Genomic DNA, 10,567 nt, shown 5'->3' on the forward strand with positions numbered 1-10,567 from the left:
AATTGTAAAATGGTCTTATGAATTAGCGATTTCGCTCCAATTCACATTCCAAGTAATATTCGGCATGCTAATTACGTTGCCGATTGCCAAATTGCATTATCTCTTATAGTTTCCGAGATATGGACTATCGACATCTGACAATATTGGCTCTGCTTCTAATTTGGGCCAGAATTGTAAAATGGTCTTATGAATTAGCGATTTCGCTCCAATTCACATTCCAAGTAATATTCGGCATGCTAATTACGTTCCCGATTGCCAAATTGCATTATCTCTTATAGTTTCCGAGATATGGACTATCGACATCTGACAATATTGGCGCTGCTTCTAACTTGGGCCAGAATTGTAAAATGGTCTTATGAATTAGCGATTTCGTTCCTTTTCACATTCCAAGTAATATTCGGCATGCTAATTATGTTGCCGATTGCCAAATTGCATTAACTCTTATAGTTTCCCGTGATATGGACTATCGACATCTTACAATATTGGCTCTGCTTCTAACTTGGGCCAGAATTGTGAAATGGTCTTATGATTTAGCGATCTCGTTCCAATTCACATTCCAAGCAATATTCGGCATGCTAATTACGTTGCCGATTGCCAAATTGCATAATCTCTTACAGTTTCCGAGAATTGGACTATCGACATCTGACAATATTGGCTCTGCTTCTAACTTGGGCCAGAATTGTAAAATGGTCTTATGAATTAGCGATTTCGTTCCAATTCCATTCCAAGTAATATTCGGCATGCTAATTACGTTGCCGATTGCCAAATTGCATTATCTCTTATAGTTTCCCGAGATATGGGCAATCCAAATTTTACACCTTAGAGTCTGTTTCTAACTGGGGTTAAAATTGTAAAATGGTCTTATGAATTAGCGATTTCGCTCCAATTCATATTCCAAGTAATATTCGGCATGCTAATTACGTTGCCGATTGCCAAATTGCGTTATCTCTTATAGTTTCCGAGATATGGATATCGACATCTTACAATATTGGCTCTGCTTCTAACTTGGGCCAGAATTGTAAAATGGTCTTATGAATTAGCGATTTCGCTCCAATTCACATTCCAAGTAATATTCGGCATGCTAATCACGTTGCCGATTGCCAAATTGCATTATCGCTTATAGTTTCCGAGATATGGGCAATCGAAATTTTACACCTTAGAGTCTGTTTCTAACTGGGGTCAAAATTGTAAAATGGTCTTATGAATTAGAGATTTCGCTCCAATTCACATTCCAAGTAATATTCGGCATGCTAATTACGTTGCCGATTGCCAAATTGCATTATCTCTTATAGTTTCCGAGATATGGGCAATCGAAATTTTACACCTTAGAGTCTGTTTCTAACTGGGGTCAAAATTGTAAAATGGTCTTATGAATTAGCGATTTCGCTCCAATTCACATTCCAAGTAATATTCGGCATGCTAATTACGTTGCCGATTGCCAAATTGCATTATTTCTTATAGTTTCCGAGATATGGACTATCGACATCTGACAATATTGGCTCTGCTTCTAACTTGGGCCAGAATTGTAAAATGGTTTTATGAATTAGCGATTTCGCTCCAATTCATATTCCAAGTAATATTCGGCATGCTAATCACATTGCCGATTGCCAAATTGCATTATCTCTTATAGTTTCCGAGATATGGGCAATCGAAATTTTACACCTTAGAGTCTGTTTCTAACTGGGGTCAAAATTGTAAAATGGTTTTATGAATTAGCGATTTCGCTCCAATTCACATTCCAAGTAATATTCGGCATGCTAATTACGTTGCCGATTGCCAAATTGCATTATGTCTTATAGTTTCCGAGATATGGACTATCGACATCTTACAATATTGGCTCTGCTTCTAACTTGGGCCAGAATTGTAAAATGGTTTATGAATTAGCGATTTCGCTCCAATTCACATTCCAAGTAATATTCGGCATGCTAATTACGTTGCCGATTGCCAAATTGCATTATTTCTTATAGTTTCCGAGATATGGACTATCGACATCTTACAATATTGGCTCTGCTTCTAACTTGTGCCAGAATTGTAAAATGGTCTTATGAATTAGCGATTTCGCTCCAATTCACATTCCAAGCAATATTCGGCATGCTAATTACGTTGCCGATAGCCAAATTGCATTATCTCTTATAGTTTCCGAGATATGGACTATCGACATCTGACAATATTGGCTCTGCTTCTAACTTGGGCCAGAATTGTAAAATGGTCTTATGAATTAGCGATTTCGTTCCAATTCGCATTCCGAGCAATATTCGGCATGCTAATTACGTTGCCGATTGCCAAATTGCATTATCTCTTATAGTTTCCGAGATATGGACTGTCGACATCTAACAATATTGGCTCTGCTTCTAACTTGGGCCAGAATTGTAAAATGGTCTTATGAATTAGCGATTTCGCTCCAATTCACATTCCAAGCAATATTCGGCATGCTAATTACGTTGCCGATTACCAAATTGCATCATCTCTTATAGTTTCCGAGATATGGACTATCGACATCCTACAATATTGGCTCTACTTCTAACTTGGGCCAGAATTGTTAAATGGTCTTATGAATTAGCGATTTCGTTCCAATTCACATTCCAAGCAATATTCGCCATGCTAATTACGTTGCCGTTTGCCAAATTGCATTATCTCTTATAGTTTCCGAGATATGGACTATCGACATCTAACAATATTGGCTCTGCTTCTAACTTGGGCCAGAATTGTAAAATGGTCTTATGAATTAGCGATTTCGCTCCAATTCACATTCCAAGCAATATTCGGCATGCTAATTACGTTGCCGATTACCAAATTGCATCATCTCTTATAGTTTCCGAGATATGGACTATCGACATCCTACAATATTGGCTCTACTTCTAACTTGGGCCAGAATTGTTAAATGGTCTTATGAATTAGCGATTTCGTTCCAATTCACATTCCAAGCAATATTCGCCATGCTAATTACGTTGCCGTTTGCCAAATTGCATTATCTCTTATAGTTTCCGAGATATGGGCAATCGAAATTTTACACCTTAGAGTCTGTTTCTAGCTGGGGTCAAAATTGTAAAATGGTCCTTATGAATTAGCGATTTCGCTCCAATTCACATTCCAAGTAATATTCGGCCTGCTAATTACGTTGCCGATTGCCAAATTGCATTATCTCTTAGAGTTTCCGAGATATGGACTATCGACATCTTACAATATTGGCTCTGCTTCTAACTTGGACCAGAATTATAAAATGGTCTTATGAATTAGCGATTTCGCTCCAATTCACATTCCAAGTAATATTCGGCATTCTAATTACGTTGCCGATTGCCAAATTGCGTTATCTCTTATAGTTTCCGAGATATGGACTATCGACATCTTACAATATTGGCTCTGCTTCTAACTTGGACCAGAATTATAAAATGGTCCTTATGAATTAGCGATTTCGCTCCAATTCACATTCCAAGTAATATTCGGCATGCTAATTACGTTGCCGATTGCCAAATTGCGTTATCTCTTATAGTTTCCGAGATATGGGACTATCGACATCTTACAATATTGGCTCTGCTTCTAACTTGGACCAGAATTATAAAATGGTCTTATGAATTAGCGATTTCGATCCAATTCACATTCCATGTAATATTCGGCATGCTAATCACGTTGCTGATTGCCAAATTGCATTATCTCTTATAATTTCCGAGATATGGGCAATCGAAATTTTACACCTTAGAGTCTGTTTCTAGCTGGGGTCAAAATTGTAAAATGGTCTTATGAATTAGCGATTTGGCTCCAATTCACATTCCAAGTAATATTCGGCCTGCTAATTACGTTGCCGATTGCCAAATTGCATTATCTCTTATAGTTTCCGAGATATGGACTATCGACATCTTGCAATATTGGCTCTGCTTCTAACTTGGGCCAGAATTGTAAAATGGTCTTATGAATTAGCGATTTCGCTCCAATTCACATTCCAAGTAATATTCGGCATGCTAATTACGTTGCCGATTGCCAAATTGCATTATCTCTTATAGTTTCCGGGATATGGACTATCGACATTTTACAATATTGGCTCTGCTTTTAGCTTGGGCCAGAATTGTAAAATGGTCTTATGAATTAGCGATTTCGTTCCAATTCACATTCCAAGCAATATTCGGCATGCTAATTACGTTGCCGGTTGCCAAATTGCATTATCTCTTATAGTTTCCGAGATATGGGCAATCGAAATTTTACACCTTAGAGTCTGTTTCTAACTGGGGTCAAAATTGTAAAATGGTCTTATGAATTAGCGATTTCGCTCCAATTCACATTCCAAGTAATATTCGGCATGCTAATCACGTTGCCGATTGCCAAATTGCATTATCTCTTATAGTTTCCGAGAGATGGGCAATCGAAATTTTACACCTTAGAGTCTGTTTCTAGCTGGGGTCAAAATTGTAAAATGGTCTTATGAATTAGCGATTTCGATCCAATTCACATTCCATGTAATATTCGGCATGCTAATCACGTTGCTGATTGCCAAATTGCATTATCTCTTATAATTTCCGAGATATGGGCAATCGAAATTTTACACCTTAGAGTCTGTTTCTAGCTGGGGTCAAAATTGTAAAATGGTCTTATGAATTAGCGATTTCGCTCCAATTCACATTCCAAGTAATATTCGGCATGCTAATTACGTTGCCGATTGCCAAATTGCGTTATCTCTTATAGTTTCCGAGATATGGGCAATCGAAATTTTACACCTTAGAGTCTGTTTCTAACTGGGGTCAAAATTGTAAAATGGTCTTATGAATTAGCGATTTCGTTACAGTTCACATTCCAAGTAATATTCGGCATGCTAATTACGTTGCCGATTGCCAAATTGCGTTATCTCTTATAGTTTCCGAGATATGGGCAATCGAAATTTTACACCTTAGAGTCTGTTTCTAACTGGGGTCAAAATTGTAAAATGGTCTTATGAATTAGCGATTTCGCTCCAATTCACATTCCAAGTAATATTCGGCATGCTAATTACGTTGCCGATTGCCAAATTGCGTTATCTCTTATAGTTTCCGAGATATGGGCAATCGAAATTTTACACCTTAGAGTCTGTTTCTAACTGGGGTCAAAATTGTAAAATGGTCTTATGAATTAGCGATTTCGCTCCAATTCACATTCCAAGTAATATTCGGCATGCTAATTACGTTGCCGATTGCCAAATTGCGTTATCTCTTGTAGTTTCCGAGATATGGGCAATCGAAATTTTACACCTTAGAGTCTGTTTCTAACTGGGGTCAAAATTGTAAAATGGTCTTATGAATTAGCGATTTCGCTCCAATTCACATTCCAAGTAATATTCGGCATGCTAATTACGTTGCCGATTGCCAAATTGCGTTATCTCTTATAGTTTCCGAGATATGGACTATCGACATCTTACAATATTGGCTCTGCTTCTATCTTGGGCCAGAATTGTAAAATGGTCTTATGAATTAGCGATTTCGCTCCAATTCACATTCCAAGCATGCTAATTACGTTGCCGATTGCCAAATTGAATTATCTCTTATAGTTTCCGTGATATGGACTATCGACATCTGACAATATTGGCTCTGCTTCTAATTTGGGCCAGAATTGTAAAATGGTCTTATGAATTAGCGATTTCGCTCCAATTCACATTCCAAGCATGCTAATTACGTTCCCGATTACCAAATTGCATTATCTCTTACAGTTTCCGAGATATGGGCAATCGAAATTTTACACCTTAGAGACTGTTTCTAACTGGGGTCAAAATTGTAAAATGGTCTTATGAATTAGCGATTTCGTTACAGTTCACATTCCAAGTAATATTCGGCATGCTAATTACGTTGCCGATTGCCAAATTGCATTATCTCTTATAGTTTCCGAGATATGGACTATCGACATCTGACAATATTGGCTCTGCTTCTAATTTGGGCCAGAATTGTAAAATGGTCTTATGAATTAGCGATTTCGCTCCAATTCACATTCCAAGCATGCTAATTACGTTCCCGATTACCAAATTGCATTATCTCTTACAGTTTCCGAGATATGGGCAATCGAAATTTTACACCTTAGAGACTGTTTCTAACTGGGGTCAAAATTGTAAAATGGTCTTATGAATTAGCGATTTCGTTACAGTTCACATTCCAAGTAATATTCGGCATGCTAATTACGTTGCCGATTGCCAAATTGCATTATCTCTTATAGTTTCCGAGATATGGACTATCGACATCTGACAATATTGGCGCTGCTTCTAACTTGGGCCAGAATTGTGAAATGGTCTTATGATTTAGCGATCTCGTTCCAATTCACATTCCAAGCAATATTCGGCATGCTAATTACGTTGCCGATTGCCAAATTTCATAATCTCTTACAGTTTCCGAGAATTGGACTATCGACATCTGACAATATTGGCTCTGCTTCTAACTTGGGCCAGAATTGTAAAATGGTCTTATGAATTAGCGATTTCGTTCCAATTCCATTCCAAGTAATATTCGGCATGCTAATTACGTTGCCGATTGCCAAATTGCATTATCTCTTATAGTTTCCGAGATATGGGCAATCCAAATTTTACACCTTAGAGTCTGTTTCTAACTGGGGTTAAAATTGTAAAATGGTCTTATGAATTAGCGATTTCGCTCCAATTCATATTCCAAGTAATATTCGGCATGCTAATTACGTTGCCGATTGCCAAATTGCGTTATCTCTTATAGTTTCCGAGATATGGATATCGACATCTTACAATATTGGCTCTGCTTCTAACTTGGGCCAGAATTGTAAAATGGTCTTATGAATTAGCGATTTCGCTCCAATTCACATTCCAAGTAATATTCGGCATGCTAATCACGTTGCCGATTGCCAAATTGCATTATCGCTTATAGTTTCCGAGATATGGGCAATCGAAATTTTACACCTTAGAGTCTGTTTCTAACTGGGGTCAAAATTGTAAAATGGTCTTATGAATTAGCGATTTCGCTCCAATTCACATTCCAAGTAATATTCGGCATGCTAATTACGTTACCGATTGCCAAATTGCATTATTTCTTATAGTTTCCGAGATATGGACTATCGACATCTGACAATATTGGCTCTGCTTCTAACTTGGGCCAGAATTGTAAAATGGTCTTATGAATTAGCGATTTCGCTCCAATTCACATTCCAAGTAATATTCGGCATGCTAATCACGTTGCCGATTGCCAAATTGCATTATCGCTTATAGTTTCCGAGATATGGGCAATCGAAATTTTACACCTTAGAGTCTGTTTCTAACTGGGGTCAAAATTGTAAAATGGTCTTATGAATTAGAGATTTCGCTCCAATTCACATTCCAAGTAATATTCGGCATGCTAATTACGTTGCCGATTGCCAAATTGCATTATCTCTTATAGTTTCCGAGATATGGGCAATCCAAATTTTACACCTTAGAGTCTGTTTCTAACTGGGGTTAAAATTGTAAAATGGTCTTATGAATTAGCGATTTCGCTCCAATTCATATTCCAAGTAATATTCGGCATGCTAATTACGTTGCCGATTGCCAAATTGCGTTATCTCTTATAGTTTCCGAGATATGGATATCGACATCTTACAATATTGGCTCTGCTTCTAACTTGGGCCAGAATTGTAAAATGGTCTTATGAATTAGCGATTTCGCTCCAATTCACATTCCAAGTAATATTCGGCATGCTAATCACGTTGCCGATTGCCAAATTGCATTATCGCTTATAGTTTCCGAGATATGGGCAATCGAAATTTTACACCTTAGAGTCTGTTTCTAACTGGGGTTAAAATTGTAAAATGGTCTTATGAATTAGCGATTTCGCTCCAATTCATATTCCAAGTAATATTCGGCATGCTAATTACGTTGCCGATTGCCAAATTGCGTTATCTCTTATAGTTTCCGAGATATGGATATCGACATCTTACAATATTGGCTCTGCTTCTAACTTGGGCCAGAATTGTAAAATGGTCTTATGAATTAGCGATTTCGCTCCAATTCACATTCCAAGTAATATTCGGCATGCTAATCACGTTGCCGATTGCCAAATTGCATTATCGCTTATAGTTTCCGAGATATGGGCAATCGAAATTTTACACCTTAGAGTCTGTTTCTAACTGGGGTCAAAATTGTAAAATGGTCTTATAAATTAGTGATTTCGCTCCAATTCACATTCCAAGTAATATTCGGCATGCTAATTACGTTGTCGATTGCCAAATTGCATTATCTCTTATAGTTTCCGAGATATGGGCAATCCAAATTTTACACCTTGGAGTCTGTTTCTAACTGGGGTTAAAATTGTAAAATGGTCTTATGAATTAGCGATTTCGCTCCAAATTACATTCCAAGTAATATTCGGCATGCTAATCACGTTGCCGATTGCCAAATTGCATTATCTCTTATAGTTTCCGAGATATGGGCAATCGAAATTTTACACCTTAGAGTCTGTTTCTAACTGGGGTCAAAATTGTAAAATGGTCTTATAAATTAGTGATTTCGCTCCAATTCACATTCCAAGTAATATTCGGCATGCTAATTACGTTGCCGATTGCCAAATTGCATTATCTCTTATAGTTTCCGAGATATGAACTATCGACATCTTACAATATTGGCTCTGCTTCTAACTTGGGCCAGAATTGTAAAATGGTCTTATGAATTAGCGATTTCGCTCCAATTCACATTCCAAGTAATATTCGGCATGCTAATCAACTTTGCCGATTGCCAAATTGCATTATCTCTTATAGTTTCCGAGATATGGGCAATCGAAATTTTACACCTTAGAGTCTGTTTCTAACTGGGGTCAAAATTGTAAAATGGTCTTATGAATTAGGGATTTCGCTCCAATTCACATTCCAAGTAATATTCGGCATGCTAATTACGTTGCCTATTGCCAAATTACACTATCTGTTATGGTTTCCGAGATATGGACTATCGACATCTTACAATATTGGCTCTGCTTCTAACTTGGGCCAGAATTGTAAAATTGTCTTATGAATTAGCGATTTCGCTCCAATTAACATTCCAAGTAATATTCGGCATGCTAATTACGTTGCCGATTGCCAAATTGCATTAACTCTTATAGTTTCCGAGATATGGACTATCGACATCTTGCAATATTGGCTCTGCTTCTAACTTGGGCCAGAATTGTAAAATGGTCTTATGAATTAGCGATTTCGCCCCAATTCACATTCCAAGTAATATTCGGCATGCTAATTACGTTGCCGATTGCCAAATTGCGTTATCTCTTATAGTTTCCGAGATATGGACTATCGACATCTTACAATATTGGCTCTGCTTCTAACTTGGGCCAGAATTGTAAAATGGTCTTATGAATTAGCGATTTCGCTCCAATTCACATTCCAAGCATGCTAATTACGTTGCCGATTGCCAAATTGAATTATCTCTTATAGTTTCCGAGATATGGACTATCGACATCTTACAATATTGGCTCTGCTTCTAACTTGGGCCAGAATTGTAAAATGGTCTTATGAATTAGCGATTTCGCTCCAATTCACAATCCAAGTAATATTCGGCATGCTAATCACGTTGCCGATTGCCAAATTGCATTATCTCTTATAGTTTCCGAGATATGGGCAATCGAAATTTTACACCTTAGAGTCTGTTTCTAACTGGGGTCAAAATTGTAAAATGGTCTTATGAATTAGCGATTTCGCTCCAATTCACATTCCAAGTAATATTCGGCATGCTAATTACGTTGCCGATTGCCAAATTGCGTTATCTCTTATAGTTTCCGAGATATGGGCAATCGAAATTTTACACCTTAGAATCTGTTTCTAACTGGGGTCAAAATTGTAAAATGGTCTTATGAATTAGCGATTTCGCTCCAATTCACATTCCAAGTAATATTCGGCATGCTAATTACGTTGCCGATTGCCAAATTGCGTTATCTCTTATAGTTTCCGAGATATGGACTATCGACATCTTACAATATTGGCTCTGCTTCTAACTTGGGCCAGAATTGTAAAATGGTCTTATGAATTAGCGATTTCGCTCCAATTCACATTCCAAGCATGCTAATTACGTTGCCGATTGCCAAATTGAATTATCTCTTATAGTTTCCGTGATATGGACTATCGACATCTTACAATATTGGCTCTGCTTCTAACTTGGGCCAGAATTGTAAAATGGTCTTATGAATTAGCGATTTCGCTCCAATTCACATTCCAAGCATGCTAATTACGTTGCCGATTGCCAAATTGAATTATCTCTTATAGTTTCCGAGATATGGACTATCGACATCTTACAATATTGGCTCTGCTTCTAACTTGGGCCAGAATTGTAAAATGGTCTTATGAATTAGCGATTTCGCTCCAATTCACAATCCAAGTAATATTCGGCATGCTAATCACGTTGCCGATTGCCAAATTGCATTATCTCTTATAGTTTCCGAGATATGGGCAATCGAAATTTTACACCTTAGAGTCTGTTTCAAACTGGGGTCAAAATTGTAAAATGGTCTTATGAATTAGCGATTTCGCTCCAATTCACATTCCAAGTAATATTCGGCATGCTAATTACGTTGCCGATTGCCAAATTGCGTTATCTCTTATAGTTTCCGAGATATGGGCAATCGAAATTTTACACCTTAGAGTC

The sequence above is a fragment of the Rhynchophorus ferrugineus genome, unplaced genomic scaffold (assembly GCF_030347505.1).
Source record: "Rhynchophorus ferrugineus isolate W39M unplaced genomic scaffold, kcgeb_rfMv2 rfM8, whole genome shotgun sequence".
Taxonomy (NCBI): Eukaryota; Metazoa; Arthropoda; class Insecta; order Coleoptera; family Curculionidae; genus Rhynchophorus; species Rhynchophorus ferrugineus.